This window comes from Acanthopagrus latus, chromosome 19 (assembly GCF_904848185.1).
Source record: "Acanthopagrus latus isolate v.2019 chromosome 19, fAcaLat1.1, whole genome shotgun sequence".
Lineage (NCBI taxonomy): Eukaryota > Metazoa > Chordata > Actinopteri > Spariformes > Sparidae > Acanthopagrus > Acanthopagrus latus.
In genome coordinates this window covers 13,315,131-13,334,016 of record NC_051057.1, presented here as the reverse complement: position 1 = coordinate 13,334,016, position 18,886 = coordinate 13,315,131, and the positions used below count along the sequence as shown (strand labels likewise).

General features: G+C 45.1%; 1 protein-coding gene across 3 annotated transcripts in view; it reads left to right on the top strand.

The window, feature by feature from the left end:
* kcnb2 (potassium voltage-gated channel subfamily B member 2) overlaps positions 1 to 18,886 on the top strand; it is a 101,557-nt gene that overhangs the window by 19,762 nt on the left and 62,909 nt on the right. Inside the window, exons 1-2 of one of the 3 annotated variants that reach the window (XR_005071472.1) lie at positions 11,323 to 11,580; positions 12,061 to 12,108. The exons of the other annotated variants lie outside the window; for them this stretch is intronic. The gene's annotated coding sequence lies outside the window, so the exon portion shown is untranslated. Of the gene's footprint in view, positions 1 to 11,322; positions 11,581 to 12,060; positions 12,109 to 18,886 lie in introns of those variants that run through there. 3 annotated transcript variants of the gene reach the window in all.

Sequence of the window (18,886 nt, the reverse complement as noted above, 5' to 3'; positions counted from 1 at the left end):
TTAATTAAATTTTTCAAGTCGCCTCAAGCACACAACAGTGCATATGGACACATCTGTATTCACAGGCCTGACCAGCTGAGGGATATTAAAGGTGCATTATGTAGTTTTGTAAAGAAACGCAAAGATCATCATTGACTGATGTTTATATTTGGCGGACCCTGCCACTTTTCCAACTTCAGTGCCTTATTTCCCTCTGAGAACAGCTTGTTTATTCAGTTATGGAGAAGATAAATATTTGTATTAGCACCTCGTTAATACTGTCTTAAATTTATAAGTTTGAATTTATTCTCCCAAAATACACAGTGCACCTTTAAGTTGAAGGAAAAAAGAGGCTTTCAAGTTAACAGCCAGTTTCACTTTCATCAACAGATGAACATTCATCTGGAATTACATTTCAGTTTATGTAACATTCAATCAAGTATTTGTTTTCCTGCTTCCTCAGCCCTCCACTTGAGATCCCCTCCTTGTCTTTGCCCTTGTGTCTGCGAGTTTACTGCCAGATGTACAGGTTTATACAGCCCGTGGATCTCCTCAGAGTCGGAGGAATGCGACTCGAGCAACAGCGCGCACTTTGGCAGTGGAAAGTTGCCACGGAGGAATGCTGTTTACGTTTGAGAGTTTAAAAGTCTGATAAATATTAATTTGAAAATGTTTACCATCCAAGAGGGGCCACGATTTTAATCACGCCGCTGTGACTCATCTTACCGAACACGAGAGAATTCCGCAAATTACTCTTTTTCCTAATTGAAATACCAAGTCTGTCTTCCTGCCGGGATTAACTCTGGTATCGGGAGGTATAAATCCAGCCTCCCGTCTGTCTGAGTGACAGGCAGACACACCCACAACCTGATGTGCCGCTACCCTAATCCCCTCTGACGACATTATAGAGTCTCAGGACAGAAATTAACTGTCCCATTACACTGTGTCAGCTCCGACGTCCTGTCTGCCTGTCATCGCAGCGGTCACATGCCTATGACGACAGAGAATCAATTACTATTGCTGGTATAGGATATCAGATTAAGGCTTAACTGGGCCAAAGACAGGCTCATTAAGACGGTAGCCTGTTTAGTGTGTCTGATAGAAGGCCAAGCAGAAGGCTTAATGGGGGAGGGTTGGAGCTGTTGGCTGGCTTCTCTGAGGAGGGTGAGGAACAGGTGGAGGTGGGCATGATGAGTGCAGTTGCCCTCAACTCTAAGGTGCATTATAGCGTCTTTTAGCTCGTTGTTTTGGTTCTGGTTCTGCGGTTCATTGCTCTCATTAGCATTGGATGTGTCAACTCAACATGTTCCCAGGTTTTGGGGTAGCGGTTCAGATTGAGTTTGGTATAGCAGGACAAAAAAAGCAACAAAAAATGCACAGGGTTGTATAATTTCAACAGACAGAAGTGTCAGTTTGTTCCGCCTAAGACAGTTGATACAGCCTGTACTGCATTAAGCAGTAAACAGTGAAAACACACTCTGGCATAGGTCAGAATTTTATGCAGGGCTGACAGATAACAAATGTAAATGAATGCCAGTTGCTTCGGTAACATCATTTGGCAGCTTTTGGTTGGATTACCACTCCGCTGCCGTGTGGATCAGACCAGTTATATTCTCGCCGACTGACTTAAGCTCTCGCCATAGTGAGACGTGCTGTTCGTGTGCCTGCATGCACCTGACTGTGCCATCCATCATAAACTTTGTATTTGCCTTTTGGAAAGTCCTTTCCGCCGATTGCCGTGACAATGATGTTCAGCTACATACACGCATGTCCACATGTAGTTGAGTTTGCGTGTTTACATGCACGTGTGCCCACATTTCCGCCTGTTTTCAGGTGTGTAGCCTGCATGCAGAAAAAGACGCTCCACCATAAACGTCTCTTGCCATTGGCCCCCGTTGAAAGATGCACAGCCTGCAGATTGCATTAGTGTGCGCTGCATATGTCTGTGTGTGTGTGTGTGTGTTGCGTGCCTGTGTGTGTGTGTGTGTGTGTGTGCATGACCGTGCAGAGGTGCAAATGCAGCACACTGAAGCCAGCCATGTAGAACATTGCACGGACAGCATCATGTAAAGCACGTTGCAGCTGAAGTGTTCTGCAGCGAGTGCGGAGCTCCATTCACAAGAATATATTAAACGGCATCTCGACTGTAAATGTCACACAAATTCCCCTTTAGTTCTCGGTCCTTTAGATTAAACATTAGCTCTGTTTGAGAGGACATTCTGCTGAGATTGTTTTTTTTTTCTCTCGCTCTCTCTCTCTCTGCGAACTTAACTAGCATGATAATGAAATCTCCAATCTTATCAGCCGCAGATATCTGCTCTGCGCTCTGACAAAAGCACTCATTTGTATCCGGCAGCACCAGCGAAGGAGAGCGTAGTACGGGAGATGTACTTTGATATGAAATATTGATAGCCGGGACATTTACTTGAATTGCAACAAAGTGCTCACAGACAGTAGCAGGGAGTTTTGGCTGAAGGAATGAAAAATAGAGCGTACACGGGGAAATACCATAGGAAGAGAGAGAGGGAGAGGGAGGGAGGGTGGGAGGGAGGTGAGCTCCAGTCTATCAGAGTAACAGACTGCCGCAGTTGGAGGGATAAAAGCACATTATGAAGAAGTGCTGTAGACGCAGCTTTGCAGGGATGGAGCTTTGGTTAAGGTTGTGACTCTGTGACCTTAACACTCTGTGACTCCTATCCACAAGATTTCTTGTTTCTTTTCATTTATTTTTTTTTTACTGATAGCTCTAGGGCTCGTCTCCTCTCCTGCCTCACAACCGCAGCCAGCCGGCTCGCCGATTGTTTGTTGCTAGGCCACGCAGAAGACTGAACATGGAAGAAGAACACACCGCTGAGGAACGATCAATAGTCCCTAAATAATTTCCAAACTCTATTTATTTGATGTTCGGTTCGATCCAAGAGCTTCATCAATATTGCTGTCGGATGAAATAATGTTGTATTTGGCGATGTTAGCCACCAGCACCCCTCCCTCTCTTGGCCACGGCAGATCGAGTTAAATGTTTAATGTGTGTGTGTTCAGTGTGCCCCTTGAGGTGTACAACGCTCTTTGCAAAGCACACGTCCCACTCTTGGTTTGTACAATAGCATGTGAGGATGTGCGGTAATATCCTTTTACACTACATGTTTGCATTTAGCTGACTAGGCTAATAATGTGGAGTAGTACAAACAGATCCACAGAGGCAAGTCAAGGTGTCAGGTTCAGTTTATGATGGTGGCATCATATCTTTAGTGGTGCCATAAAACGACAGAACATCATTTATTTTAAATTTTAATTCCTCTCGTTCATTTCTCCATCTCCTCCCGACCTGCGACTCTGTCTGTTTTTTTTTCTCTTCTTTCTCTACCCTCCATGCCAATCCTTTTTTCTGGCCTCCATTCGCCTCCACCCACACGCCCACCCACTCTCCTCTGCTCCTCCACTTGACAGAGAGAACTGCCCTGCATTTTACGTCTCCCCCTGTGGAGGACACTCCACGTAGCCTCTGTCATCCCAAATAGCACGTTCCGGTTTTATTCACAGCTCCTTAATATTTCATGAAATTGTAAACGGTCATTTTTCCTCGACGAATTCAGACCAGATTTTTTTTTTTTTTTTTTATGCCTCCGCACTGGAGAGAGCCTCGCCTGGAGGCATTGTGGTTTTGGGTTGTCCCAATTCCTGTGAACGTCTCATGTCAGGAAGTGTATTCAAATGATGGTAGTGATCAAATGTCAAAGGTCAAGGTCACTGTGACTCCACATAACCCAAGAATTAATTTCCAAAGTATTTCGCATGCATTTCAGATCGGCTGAATTTAATATCCAAAAGGTCAAAGGTCGGCTTCACTGACAGTTCATGATGTTGTGGTCTCTGGTATTCATTTTTTGTGTTCTTAAGTCATAAACACAGGAGAAAAGATTTCAACAGGATTTTTTCTGTCTTACTTGCCTCTCAGGTCCGTATCTATTCTGAAACGTAATAATATTATACAATAGAGGCTTGGTTTTGGTCCATGGTCCACTAGTAAGTTTCTAAAAAAGTCCCCCCCTTGGTGCAGATCTTCTGTGCTGCTGGGTTGAAGATGTGTTTGTGAAGACACAATATTTAGAGATTCATCTCTTCTCTGCAGCAACATCTTTATCTGGCACTTTGTAGTCCACCTCAGGCTAGTTGGTGTTGCTAATGTAGATGCTCCAGGTGATTGTTCACGCGCCATGTGACGAAGCTCTCTATCAGTCCTCTGTGCTAATCTGCAAAAATAGAAACTACGTGACGACAGCAAGTTTTTCCTTACTTCAAAGTCTTCACCACACAAGTCACGGATGTTAACTTGCTGGCAGTTGATTCCAGTTGTTTTTGTTTTTGTTTTTTTTAAATATGACCCTGTGTGTGTTCATGTATGTGTGTGTGCAGTCTATCCCGGAGTGAACTCCCAATGACGCGTTCACAGGCCCGTACGGCAAGAGTGCAAGTCATCACACCGCCTAATCCGACGCCAGCGCGCGAGACAATTTAGGCAAATTAGCAAGTGAGCCGTGCGTGCCGCCGGCGCTAATCTGGCATAAACACAGTCCAGACTATTTAAAGTTCACTTTCCATCGCAACAAGTCAAACTTAGCACAAGTGTATGGATCTCGCTTCATCATCCTGATAACTTAATCCCTTCTTTGTGTAGTCATGCAGGAGGCAGAGATGGAGGGGATGGAGCTGGAGGTTGGATGGGTGTGAGTATGTGTTAATAAGCTCGTGGAACTCTGGAGCAGCGCGGAGGGAAAATACCGCATACTTGTGGAGATGCGGGGTCCCGGTGATGGAGAGGGAATGGCCGTGATGGGCTTTTGATAGTGTTGGAAGGCAACTTGTGTTTACGCTTCTGGTCAAAACAGAGAAGGAAAAAAAGGAAAAGTGTTCAGAGTGAATGTGAAACTTGTCTGGGGTTAAAGTTGAAGCAGCTTCAAAGGAGGCAGCGGGAGTGTTCTCCTCAGATAGTGGGGTGTTTAAACGCAACGTACTCCCACGCAACTGCTTCCAAGAAACTGAGCGAGCCCAGTGAAAGTGATGTTTACTTTATTCCAAAACACACTCTCGGGCGACTGGGAGACGTGCATGAGTTTGTGCCTACGAGTGAGCGTGGCGGATAAGTTTCTCCCAGTGCTGCCACCACTCAGCGCTGGTGATTAGCATTTAATCAAAGCCACAGTTTATGATATTATATGATCATGCTCACGTGCCCGTGAGGGGCCAACTCGTTATCATGTTTATTGCATGGCGGGTACAGGTGAGGGCCACAGTACGGGGGTAAAAAAAGCTGATGGTGTGTAGCACAGGAAACAAAATGTAAATGTGGGGATGTATGATAAAAGTAGGAGAGGCGTAGAGAGAAAGATGAGAGGAAGCAGCGGGAAGTGAAAGAGATGAGGGAAAGAAATGAGAGATGGGATGGCGGGGCGGAGGGCGGGGGGACTAATGTGTCCTTCATGGGGCGAGGCTGGACAGAAATGGTTCAGCGTGGAGCTAAATTGACTCCATTACAGGAGCAGCGCACCGGAAAGCATCAGTGACATCACCCACCCATCCCAGACCGGCACATGCAAGTCCCAGAGGGAATGGCGGGGATGGGGATGGGGATGGGAGCAGCCTATCTGCAGGATGCAGCAACCGCTGTGGTTTAGGCGTGTTTACCACCGCTTTGCATGTTTTAAAATGCAAAACAGCGAGAGCATGTAGGAAAACAACATGTTAGATGATTTGGAGCATGATTGAGAGCCGATGAATACAACAAATGTCTGTAGATACACACGTTTTCAAGCATCTCATCGCGGTTTAGTTTCGCCTGCAGTGAAACATGACGACATGTTTGACAATTGAAATGTGTCTGGTGTGTGTATTTCCTTGTAGGTTTTCCGTAAACCTTTCAGCCTCAGTGCTCTTCCATGTGTTTGGGGTGAATCAGATGAAATATCAGCTGTTGGTTTGCAGCTATTTGCATGTATTCAGATTCTGTTTCATCAGATTGAAATTGGTATGTAACATATCTGCCAGTGGGTTGGGAGGTAAATCAGTGTTTCAATAATTCACGGCCTTTTATCAACTTTCAGTCGAGTATTATGATCGTGTTATGGCAATTTATTGTCATTGTCTGCTAATAGTTTTTTCTTGGTTAACACTTCTTTGATCAATAAAAGTGACCAAAGAATCAGGAAAGCAGGTGGCGAAATATTCAAGGACCAGGAAACAAATCTGAGATCTGAAAAAATGATAAAAACACAAAATGCACAAAACTAAAGAAGCTCGGGGAAGACAGGCAGAAACATGAGGAGTGCGAGGAACAACAGGGCAACAGGTGAGCAATCACCACAAATGGAGTACATATTTTCAAAATAAAACAGGAAATAATTTATCTATACGTATCAGTACTGGAAGAACATTTTTTTTTTAATCTACATTGTAATATTAAATGTAACCATATCCAAAGCCTGTTAGATAAGCTGCCCTACCCTGCTACACGATGACGCATCATCATGTCACCTTGTCACCTCGTCAAGACATCCTGTGTAAAGCCACTGAATCTTCCTGTGTGTTTCACGGAAAAACAGGTGCAGTTTGTGCGTAACGCCGCCCCAACCATCGGCACCGACACTAAAGGCTAGAACGACGGAATACAAAATGCAGTTAAAATTCTGTGCTAAATCCTACCTGCCAGCTCCGGATCAACAGCGGCACTCTGGAATCCGTGTCGGCTCAGTTCCAGTGTCGGATTGCTCGCGCGCGGCCTCGAGAGAAGGTCACGCTGCCACAAGTATGGGAATCACATGCCATTGTGTCATGTTGTTTTGTTTATTCGCTCTCTAATACGCTATATGCTTACGTTCATTAACTAAGACTCGTTATTGATTCAGCGACAGATTAAGTGGCTTCAAATTAATCTCTCGTGTTCCAGCTCGCCTAATCTGGAGCTGTATCCGACGGCGCTCCGTTTACCTGGTTTCAAGTGTCGTTTATTTTACATTCTGCCATTCAGCTCTGCTACTTGATGCTTTCCGCTGTGTTCCAACTGTTGACTCATACCGATGGGGGCTTCCTCTGAGTTCAGGCCCCTCAGCGTTATTTATAGACGCAGAAAAGACAAGAAGGAAGATGTAACCAAGACAACAGTGGATACTTTAACACTTCACACTGGTTTTGGGCTGAATGGAACAGAAAGCATACAATTATGCCTCTTCCCTCCCTGCGATACAGCTGCCTGATTATAGAGACAGCCAGAACATGCACGAGCCGGTGAATGCACCCGAAACAGAAGCGACCGTGGAACAGAGCACGCTGCATGTAAACACCTTCCCGACAATAACAGCTCGTGAAATGATTCCTCGGGAGTTTGTTTTCGGTCTCCATGCAGCTCGTTGTGTCAGGCTGTGCCAAAGTTCCACACCGTCGTGTTGCTTCAGATTAGCTTCCAGCACGGTCAACCCCCGAGTTGCATTGTGGATGCGTTCAGGTAATGAACAATAAACAGCAGAGTAGAGAAATATTGTATGCGCCGGCAAGCGACTGATTAGGGAAGGTTAGTGGAGTAATTATGCAGCTGTGTGGAGTAGTTAATTAAAAAGGAGCACTTGGCAGACCAAGCGTGTTAGACACAGAGAGCACAAGATGGAGGCGCCTCGCCGCGGCCCTGGCCAGGACGGTGGGAATTGTGCAGCTGCGTTCTTTCTGGCCGCCGGCCCAGGCTCTGGGTCCGTGCCCGCGGCCTCTCCTCCATTTCCCAGATCAATCCGAGGCTCGTCGACGAAGAAGCCAGAGCACCTGCCGACCGTTCTTCTACCGATTTCCATCTGTTCCTCTTTTTGGATTTCCAGGGGAAAGACAAAGGAGGGAGACTCTCTCATGGTTAATGCAACAGAACTACGTTGTCAACTCGTCTCATCTCTCGGCCCCCTTTTCCATTATTGATGTCTTTTTTCCAGAGTGGTTGCGCCGCCACAAATTTTAAGCCGGCTGCTCTCGATCGATAAATGACAGTCAGCGATTGCAGGTCTCCTTTTGAGGGGAAAGTTTCGCAAAAAGTGAATCCAACACGTCTTTCACGGCAGAAGGCAGCGCATGCCCTTAATGTCAGAGTCCAGAATTCATCCGGCCTATCATGAAATATTCCCTTCAATCTTTTGCTCCGGCATGACATTTGATAGCTGCCGATAGCTCCTCTCTCCTCCAACAATAGAGATTATGGCTCGCGTTTGCCGCTGCGAGTCGTAATTAGTGCATCAGAAGAATACAGAGGGACATTCTGGTCTCTACAATTCACTTAACCCCTGTTATCTGCACCCCTGCTCGCTCTCATTAGCTGGGTAATTATCAAACAGAGCCCCAAGACACAGAAGTGGAGCGCAGCATTCGGTACGGCAGGAAGCTCTGTTATCATACCTATATTAATTAGACACGATCCTCACTCGGCGTTTGTTAGCTGCTCTGGTGGTCTGTGGGCTCGAGATCGGCGGGGGGGGGGAAACTTCTCCACACCTGCACCGCTTTGTCTCTGCTGCCGGGCTGCCTGCGGCCCCTGCAGCTCCTCATTTGCTAATAACACGGCGACCCCCACTTGAAAGAGCGATTCCTGCGGCCCCCTCATCGTCACGGGCCGGCACTCCATCACCACAATTAAAGGTTTATGTTTCAGGTCGCCAGGTCTCCTGCTCCAGCAGAAGGTGAAATGAAAGACACCAGGGTATAGGGAGGGAGATTAACTGTCTTGCATTTATGCTAAAAAAAAAAAAAAGAAAAGAAAAAAAAGAAAAAAGAATAATAAGTTTCCTCCTTCACGGGGTTGTATTTCATCAGTGGGAAGAGAAAAGGTGAGGTGGCTGATGAAGGGAAAACAGACTATAGAAAAGGATAGAGGAAGAGAAAGAGTGGCATTGAACAGCAAAGGAAAGGACAGATGTCTTTTGATGTAGGGGTTGGGCCGGCTCTGGTGAGAGTCTGCACTCTGCCCGGATCTGAAACGGGCTGACTCGGACAGCTCTTTGGAGTCCCTCCGAGGCTTATTTCCTTATCAAAGAGCGCTACCTCTTAGAAACCATGACTGCGGGGCTGTCTCACTGTCTGCCCTGTCAGTTTATTTAAATGAATCCAGCGCTTCGTGCAGGTTAGTCAGGAGAACAGGGTGGGCTTTTCATGCATTTCCATTTTTGTCTCGGCAGCAGAGGACTGCCAGATTCGTTTGATATGCCCGGCGGTGAAACGTTTTAGTCGCTCTTTGTTTGCATTTTTCTCAGTAAACACCCTATTCAAAGTCACGGTTGAAGTCGTCCCCCCCCCCCCGGTCAGAAATGCGTATTTCTTCTGTTCCTCAAGAGTTTGACACTAGAAGGCTGTGTAAGCGTTCATTTTCTCTGCGCTGAGTTGAAGAGGCCACCCATCAGCACGCTTTGTGACATCGCAAGTAGTTCTGGACAGATGTTGTATATCTTAACAAAGAAGCTGCTCACGGAGGAAACTGCCCCCACAACTCTACTGCACTTGCACTTAGAGAGCGTTGCCAAATCAGTCAGGGCTGAATCTGAGATATATGGACTTTCATTAAAAAGCTGTTGATGACACGCCGGTAATCGTCTGCATTACTTCGGAGCACCTTGGCCTGTTTTTTGTGTGTTAGGCCATTCATAGTTTAAAGCTGAAATATAAGACGGAGAAGGAAGAACAAGTCTGTTTGGTCTAAATATATCCAGCTGGAAGTTAAGTGTATTCCAAGGTGGATACAGACAGGGCTGTCCCTGTGGGCGCTCAATCCCGGGCTTTATTTTTATGTCTCGGCAGCGGGCCTGACTTTACTGCGCTCTACCTGTCCTGTGAATGTGGCAGACTCCCCCTCATCCTTCTGTGATCCCGCCCACACAACAGCGAGCCGACATGGCCGTAGGCAAAGTTACTTTCTCCTCCTCCTATAACAGATTGTACACAAGCATCCGGTAAAAAAAAAAACAAAAACCACATACACGCAGGCAGAGAGCGATCGGGGAGTGAAGAGAAATGAACAACGCGAACTGTAACCTGTTAGATTAATAAAGGAGGAAGACGAGAGGAAGACAGATTGAGGGGAAGAGGAGAGCCTAAGTGGTTTTAAAAGAGACGAGCGGGAGGGAGAAGGAAAGGGAAGAAGAGAGGAAAGGAGGAGATGAGATGATAGAATACAGTAGAGACAGCTGACTCACTCTGGCTTCTGTCTGAATAATCAGATATTGTTATTCATGTGGAGCAAGCTGCTCCACACTGCCACGGGCCATGTGCAAAAGCTGAATGACTGCAAAGAAAAGCGAATGACAAGCTAATGGACTTCTGTGGGAGCGCGAGGAAGCACTCTGAGGGGAGGCTGCGCACTGTTTACGTGGTGACATTTTCGACAACATCGCGGCTCATTGTTGGGTTGCTTTTCTTTTTTTTCTCTTTTTTTTTTTGTACGCCACAATCAGCGAGCCCATCCAAATTACTCCTCGGCCACACGAGAGAGAGCTGTATGTTTTCTGCTACCTAACCTGTTTTCAGCCGGACGGTGTCGGGGGTTTGGAAAAAGCAATCTCTCTGAGATTATTCCCATCTATTGTATTTACCTCGCAGGGAACAATCGCTCTATATTATGTGACCTGACCTAAACTAGGGCGCACACATACGCAGAGCATCTACACACATATGCGCCCACGTAGACATGAAAGCTCTCTCGATGTGCCCCCGCGGAGAATCATAGCGATCATATAGCCGCGCTCTATGCATAAATGCACATGCCCTCATTACCTTTGTTCTCTTCTCTTTTTATGTTCATACACCAAGGTGAGGAGGCACGCACATATGTCCCCTCACCTCATCAAACCTCAAAATATCTTGACATTTCATCTAAAACCCCCAGGAAGGGCAAGACCGGGAGCGATGAGCCGCGCGTGAAGCTACGGCAGTGCCTCTCACCTTCCCATCCAATACCAAGTCCAATCTGTACACCGTTTCTCTCCCTCTTCCTCGTTCCCCACAGCCTCTCCACGTTCTCAGCCCGTGTAATGTACCACTCCAAGCGCATCCAGTGCAGCGTCCTCATGTTTTAACTAAACAATGAGACGGCATTGTATCATCCCCTTCAAGTCCCACAAAGCGGCAAACCATTAATTATGAACAAATGCAGGGGTTTTGATGTGGTGCTGAACAGCTGGGCCTGATACGCGCAGAGGAGAGTCGGCAAATTTGTTATTCTTTGTGTAGTGCCAGTGAACGGCTTTTCCCCTGCCTCCTCTGAGTTCCTTTCCTCCACCAGATGCAGGTAGAGGACGGCCGTGCCAAAAAATGAGTATTTTTCTGTATGATTGTAGCTGCTACAAGTTAGAAACAATCACAAGAAGTTCCCCTACATTAATCATTACAGTTGTTTTTATTGTCTTTAGACACACCAAGTTCTCCACATCGGCCATAATCTGTATTTAAGATGTGAAACTACAAAATGACAGTTTGGTGTTTATTTTTGCCAGCAGCTAGCTTAATATTAGCTCTCATAGCTTGCACTCACACTCCTCTAACTCTGGACAAACCAGGTGATTCTCAAGTTGGGCTTGTGACGTTAGCAAGGTAAGCTAAGAACACACATGGAGCCTTAATTTACTTTAGACTAACACTCTAGTCTTTCTACAAACCTCTTAAGTCAGCTAGCCTACAGATTAAGTAGCCTACTTTTGTTGCATTATATGTTTAACAATCACAGTTAACCAAGCAGCTAGCCTACAGCTTGGAGTTTCTTTACTGGCAGCCCTGTTAGCTCTGTTAGCTCTGTTAGCTTGCACTCAAACTCCTCTAACTCTGGGCAAACCAGGTTTTTCTCAAGTTGGGCTTGTGACGTTAGCAAGGTAAGCTAAGAACACACGGAGCCTTAACTGCTCTTTTTCTTTAAGCTAACACTCAAGCCTCTCCACACGGCTCATTGAAGTAGGCTACTTTTGTAGAAACTTCTCTACAACTACAAAATGAAGCTAGCTGTGGGCTAGCTGTTCTTTTTTCCATTTGTTAGCTTGTTAGCTCCAACTCCATCTCCTCTATCTCTGGACAAACTAGGCTATTGTCAAGGTCGGCTCATGACATCTGCTAAAGAGAGGAAACAAGGTAAGCTAAGAGAACACAACACAACATGTAGCCTGAATCTTAATAGGACTATGATTAGGAATAGGATGACTAGGATGAATTTGCATGCATTTAGCTCTTTTGCTTTGCCAACGCTCAAACCTTTCTGCTGAGCTAATATGCAGCAGAGAGACCCAATTATTGTCAAACATCCATCAAACTCCCAGTAGGACAACAAACAAGCCAACACCCATATTGCAATAGTAAGTGAGCATTACTGTGATTAATAATGTATTTCAAAGTACTTTCAGTAAGAAATGCACTACTGCCCTTGTTGTGTGGTCACAAGTGGCTTAACCTCCGATGTAGCCTGGCCTGAACTGATTTGAGGGTAAACACGAAAGCAGTTTGAATTACTTACATTTATACTTTTAAGCATGAAGGTTGCTTTCAAAGGTATTCTAAGGTATCAGCTGATCTTTACATCCTGCTATTCCTCGTTGGGTTTCATACCTGCAGTATTTCAAAGCAACCCTTACTTTGGCGTGGACTTTCCGTTTCTTTCCCGCCTGCCGGCACAACATCATGAATACTGAGATCCGGTGTGTATCACCTCTCTCAACACTGTGAATTGTCATAGTTCTGTGCCGTGGCCCTCTCTGGAAAAGCCAGGTGCGTGCGATAAGTGATTTGTTTTCATCATTACGCTCCACATTTTACTTGCGTTTGGGGAGCAAATGCAGTCATCACTAAATGCGGGAGAGAATAGGCAAATGAGTTCATATAAATTGTGTCACACATGTGACGCAGTTGGCTAATCCATTAAGAAACGCCCGTGTGGCAGTGGATGGTGCAGACTCTAAGTAGGCTCCGAGAGCGGGTATTAATTTGATTTCCGGCTATGGAGGAAGGATGGTGGGGGGGGGGGGATCATTACAGTATGAGGGCCATTCTATCCCGTATTTCACTCTGCGCAGAAACCATTATTCTGTTTCATTTGTCACATGAGGCGTGCAGGACAGCCTCGTGATTAATGGGGGTTTTATGTCGGTGTGCACATCTCCTTCTTCTTCCCCCCTCCCCACCTTACATCCCTGTCTTCATTTCACCCTGTATCCCCTCACTCTATTCCTCTACACTCTTGTTCTGTTTGACAGAAACAGCTGAGCATTTTGATGACTGATGTATCTTAACCTCTTTTTGGATGGCGTATAATGGGCATAATGTGCGAAGAACTCGTGATGGATAGGGATGAGCTGATGTCTGTCAGTCACCTTGTAGAGCATACGATAGATAGATAGATAGATAGATAGATAGATAGATAGATAGATAGATAGATAGATAGATAGATAGATAGATAGATAGATAGATAGATAGATAATGGACAGATTGGCAAATACCTTTTCTGCTCTGTCCCCTCTTGGACTTCAGAGTAATCTGTCAGTGTAATTTGACATTTCTGGAGCACCATGGTGTCCGAGGTTTGCCAGAATTTAAATGCGATATATTACAGTTGCCAGGTGGATCAAGACCGATCCGCTGTCCGTCCTCCAGTTTACATTTTGAAGGATGATGAAAGTAGTTTTCCATCTTTCTTCCAAACTCTTCATCCTTTTGTTGTGTCTGCCTCTCCTGACCCTCCCCTAGCGACCTCACATCTCCGGGGGAATGAGAGGACGGGTGACAGTAATTAGTCCTCCCTCCTTCCTATTGAAATTGCAGTGACATTAGCCTTGGTCTAATTTAACGCGAGCTGATTATATGACAACCTGACACACCTGAAGGGTTTCACCGCCAGATTGCAGGACGTGAGCTGAATTTGTTGGACCTGCCTGTAGCCTGGTTCCAATCAAAGCGATGACTGACTGTTTTTTAACACTACTGTCAATCTTGCCAGTAACTGAGTGGTTGAGGGATGTAAAAGGATTCAATATGAAGCCTGATATATCTTCAACACATTATAGAACATTCTCTGATTCCATCAAATTGCAGGCTGTTAAGAGAGGTTACATGCTCTGCGTGGCTTTTTTTTTTTTTTTCTGAGTGATGGGTGTTAGATATGTGTGACGTGCACTCGGCAGGCTTACTAATGGTCAAGAGGCCTCTGCTGCGATCTCCTGTTACTATTGAATGTTGTAATTTGCACCACATGAAAGCCGTCATTAGCTGAATGATGCTTTGTTGCTGATTGCAGGAAGCAACGCATGAAAAGTCCCATTGTAATGTTCCCTTTTTTGTAGCTCCACGTGCAAACACACAGTGCGTGTGCAACGTGTGTTCATCAGGTCATTACCATGTAGGATTATCACGTATCGCACAGAGGCAGACGCATAATCAAAACCACACGAATAAAAAGACACAGGGACCGCGAAGATAATGTGCGAGTGTGTAGCGAGGCTCATCCCTGTCTCAGCAGTGTGTCCCAGGAAATATTGACTTTATTACTGCACCACTGACGGCTCCACCCACTGATAACCATCAGCTGCATCAGCCGCTGGTCTCAAGCACGTCTCACTTCATTAACAAGGCCATTATCACTGACGATGCTTATCAGGATGGGACGGACAACGGGCATGGATGTGTGTGTGGTGGTCTGTAGGGGAAAACATTTTTTTGCAACTGTCAAGGACTTGATGACTTTCCTCTTATCCAGTTTTGAGGTGTCTGTGTGTGTGTGGGGGTGTGTGGGTGTGTCTGTGTCTGTGTGTCTGTGTATGTGTGGTCTTGTCATGATCTGACATATAGGACGCACCGGCCCATTCAGCACAGCGCAGCAGCAGGTGTGACGCGGCGTGAAAGGATCTGTTAACGGAGACAGAGAGTTTGTCTGTGTCCTATGATGAGACCCATTCCAAGGAGTTAGAGAAGCGAGCCATCATCATAACGCCGCACCATTGTCCATCTCCGCTGCAATTTGTAGATCCAGTCTAGTAGCCAGCACTGGGCGCGTGACTCAGTGCAAGCCAATTATGATTTATCCATGGCTTTTGCCACGTGAAAATGATTCATGGCTCTGCTTTATCCAGACCCATGCAGCGTGCATGGAGTCTGGCACACTCCCTGTAAACTGCCTGCATTCATAAATCATGTTCTGAATAAGTATTGATTTGTTTTTATGGTTGAACTTCACTTTGTTTATACATCACACAATTTAGTGGGAGCATCCTCCCCTGGTGTGCCTCTTCATATACTGGCAGCGACAGTATCCCTTTTGAGATAGCGAGCAGTGCCCACGTTAGGGAAATGCAACACATGAAAGCGTGCATTAGCATCAGGTTATGCAGTACGCGGTGGCTGGCCAAAATGTTTTTGCGGGACATTAATTATACACTCGGGTATCCCTGCGAGGAAGCTGCTAATTGTTGGATATCAGAGCCTCGCTAAAGTCTGTTCTGGGAAATAGAGATGGTAAAAGCTCTTAGAGATCACAGCCCATCACTGGGGAAAGCTTTCACACCACACGTGGCTCTCCTCCTCAGCTGCACAGTGTGTTCTTTAGTCCAAATCTAAAATCACTTTTTGGAAGAGACACACAGGGGAGAACAGTGTAATGGGTCATGATGATTTAGTTATATTTAGTTACCAAAAAACTTTTATAATGTTTTGAAAAAATAAGTCAAATATTAACAAAGATTTGCTCATATTTTTAAGATCTTTCCTGGTTAGTTTCTTGTCATTTCTGTGCTGTAATATAAAGCATTTGTGCGTGAACCCATCTATGAATTGAGTGACTGTTTTATCGACTCTGGAGAGGTGATATTGCTTCGCTTTGGTAATGTTTTTGTCAGTTTACAGAGTAAAAACACAGGCCTCTCAGAGTCAAGAGTTTAGGCAGGGGAAGCGAAGCCTGTTGTCTCTAAGATCATCATGTCTTCTACGTGTACTGTCAGAGTGCCCTCCTGGAAAAGACAACAATGAAAGTTAATAAGAGGATGGCTGCTGGCATCCAGCCTATGTGTCACTTTACAGAGGCTTGACGTAAAGCAACACCCAACATGTGCACGCAGCGTGACAAAGTCACCATAACCACATAGTCCACAGTCTGTAAGTCATCCACAATTACACACGTATGCACGAAGAACATGAAAGCTTACATGTTGTTCATGTACATTTGCACATATAGGGAAGGTTACAACTAAACGATTATGTAAAGAACCCTCTGCCACCTCTGCCTGAGATATGACACATCAGTTGGCACTGTTTTCCACCATCACCACAGACAATGGTGCAGCACATCCATAATTCATTACATCATTACACATGTACAGAAGGATAGTCGCTTTGATTTCTCCTTCCACGTGTGTGTGTGTGTGTGCGTGCGTGCGTGTCTACGTGTGTGTGTGTGCCTGTGTATAAATGTGTGTGTGAGGGAATGTTGGGTCATGTTTAACCAGCAGCATGGTCAGAGCTGCTGTACAACCTGTCTGAGTCAGTGATGCATGTTTAGTAAGCGTTTAGTTGAGGTTAATCTGGTTAAATGGGATCGCACCTGGCTGTGTGTGTATGTGTTGCTTATGGTAGTGTTTATTGCATCACCGTTGTGTAGTGTACTCAAGTACTCAAAGAAATTAGTGGACCGTGAGAAAGTATTAGATGTGTCTGACAGGGAAGCGCATGCGGCAGAGAAACGTATTAATGTTGAATATGCTCAAAAAAGAGAATAAAACATGAGTTTACTTGTAAAGCAAAAGTTGTTTCTTTTTAACAATGAACTTATTTTAAAAGGGGGGGGATGGGCGAAGCTTAATCATTTTAATGAGGATAAGTCAGGGTTTTTTTGTTTATATTAGAAGCATTTTAGGAACAACAGGTAAGCTATGAAGTGTGTAATTAGGTGCTTTCGCGCTCGTTAACGCATAATAAAGAAACCTCTCCGGTTTGTTAGCAGCAACTTCATCCATCTAAAGGTCTCCGTCTCCTTCCTACAGTGGAACAAAAACCTTGTATGAGACCGTCTCCAATTATAGAAGCCAAACACCAGCGAAGAGCCCTGAGCTCAGGTGTCCCCTAAACCCCACCAGTGGCAGCTATGCTTTGTCGGAACACAGCGATGTGCTTCTTGGCACCTCGTTTGACATCCTACCACTTCTTGGGGATCTGTAAAATGCCTCAGCTCAGTGGGCTTTAAGTGTGAATTCTGCTGTGACATTCTGGCACCTAATAAACCTTCTCTTGTGACGACTAAAGAATGACCCGTGAACTATGAACTATAACCAGAGAAATAGCACGACCTCTGAAACAGTGACCTCATGTTTTACACTCAACACTCACTTGTCATTTTCCTGTTATGAAGTGGACTGTATACAAATATAAAGACTACATGTACAGTTTTAGTCTCCAGTTTATATATAGTGACTTGCAAATGGAAGTTATAGTCAAAGGACAATCTGTGGATCAGGTGGCCTCATCAAAAACATGTCATATGTCTGAACATATTTATTTTAATCTTGTTTCCTCTGGAGAGTTTCCTGTGTCCTGTCAAGTTTATAGATATGACTTTTAGTTGTGCTGCCCCAATGTGCCACGATATTTGATAAACAGACATAAATGTGCGGATGGAAATGTTTGAAATACTAAAAGTTGCCTCTCTAATCAGTGAAATATATCGGTGAAGAAAACACTGTATGAAAGGGCTGAATTTGTGCCTTCCTGTGAAACATCAACAGCTGAAATAGATACCTTTGTTTGTGATGGCAGTTTAGTCGTGAACTTAGCACTCTCCTCCAAAGTCGTCAAAACAAGTATGATCATTAGTCAAATGTTAGACTTGTCTGTCCTCACCCTCACCCATGGCCTATGCCTGTCATCCAATATTGCTTGAAGTGAACAAGTTCTTTTAAAATGGACTGTGAGATACAACGGACCAACAACGATGGAGAAAACGATCTTCTGCCCCAGAGGCAGGGGTGATTTGAGTCATTATGATCTTTTTCAGTGCAAGAACAAAAAAACTCCCCTTAAACTTTGAGCCTTTCTCTCATTGTCTGCTTGTCTCTCTCTTTCTCGTCCATTGCCTTGGAGCTCATCCTACACAACCCTAATCTTGTGTTCCAATGAGGATTAGCCCAAAATTCAGCCTGTTCTTAAACCCTGGCATCACCGTCATGCCTCAGTAGGCAGCACGGTGCACATTATGTCTCGAGATTAAGATGTGGCCTATGTGCTTCATTCTCACAGCCCTCTAAGCCCAAAAACCCAATTCAATTAAAGAACAATTGCAACCATAATTGCATTCTAATTGCCATTGCATCACTGGCTTGTTGGCAGACTCACTGAGATGTCTTGGTGTGTTTTCCGGAAAGCTGCCCACCCGCATAACAAGAAGGGATTGTACCGGAAGTTTTGAGTGGATAGAGAAAGACCCACTCGGATTGAATTACTTTGCCATTACTGACCACTTAACAGTGGAGACTTTGGCTTCCCCCACCCCACACAGTAGCATCTAGGTTATGAGAGTCTAGATGAAAGGCACTCTATTTCATCCACTTTTCCGGAGACGGAGGTTGGAGACAGAGCGCTGGAGAAAGGAACGCACATCAAGCTGCCAAAGTCTGCTGTTGGGACTTTAAATCCACTAATGTAACATAAAAGTAGGAACTGAGGGAAACACTGCATCAGAAAGTTACTGAGGTTTGATTCATGCTCTGACTTAATTGCCCACAAAGAAGGTTATTAGGCAGCATCGGAGCTGCAGCTTGCGGTTGATTGACGGTTTAAGGATAGTGGTGAGTTAAACTTTGTGGCATATGTCAGTCAATTCAACCTTAATGTCTTGTTTATGACCCATAAATCATCCGAACGTCAAGAGCAGGATGTGGAT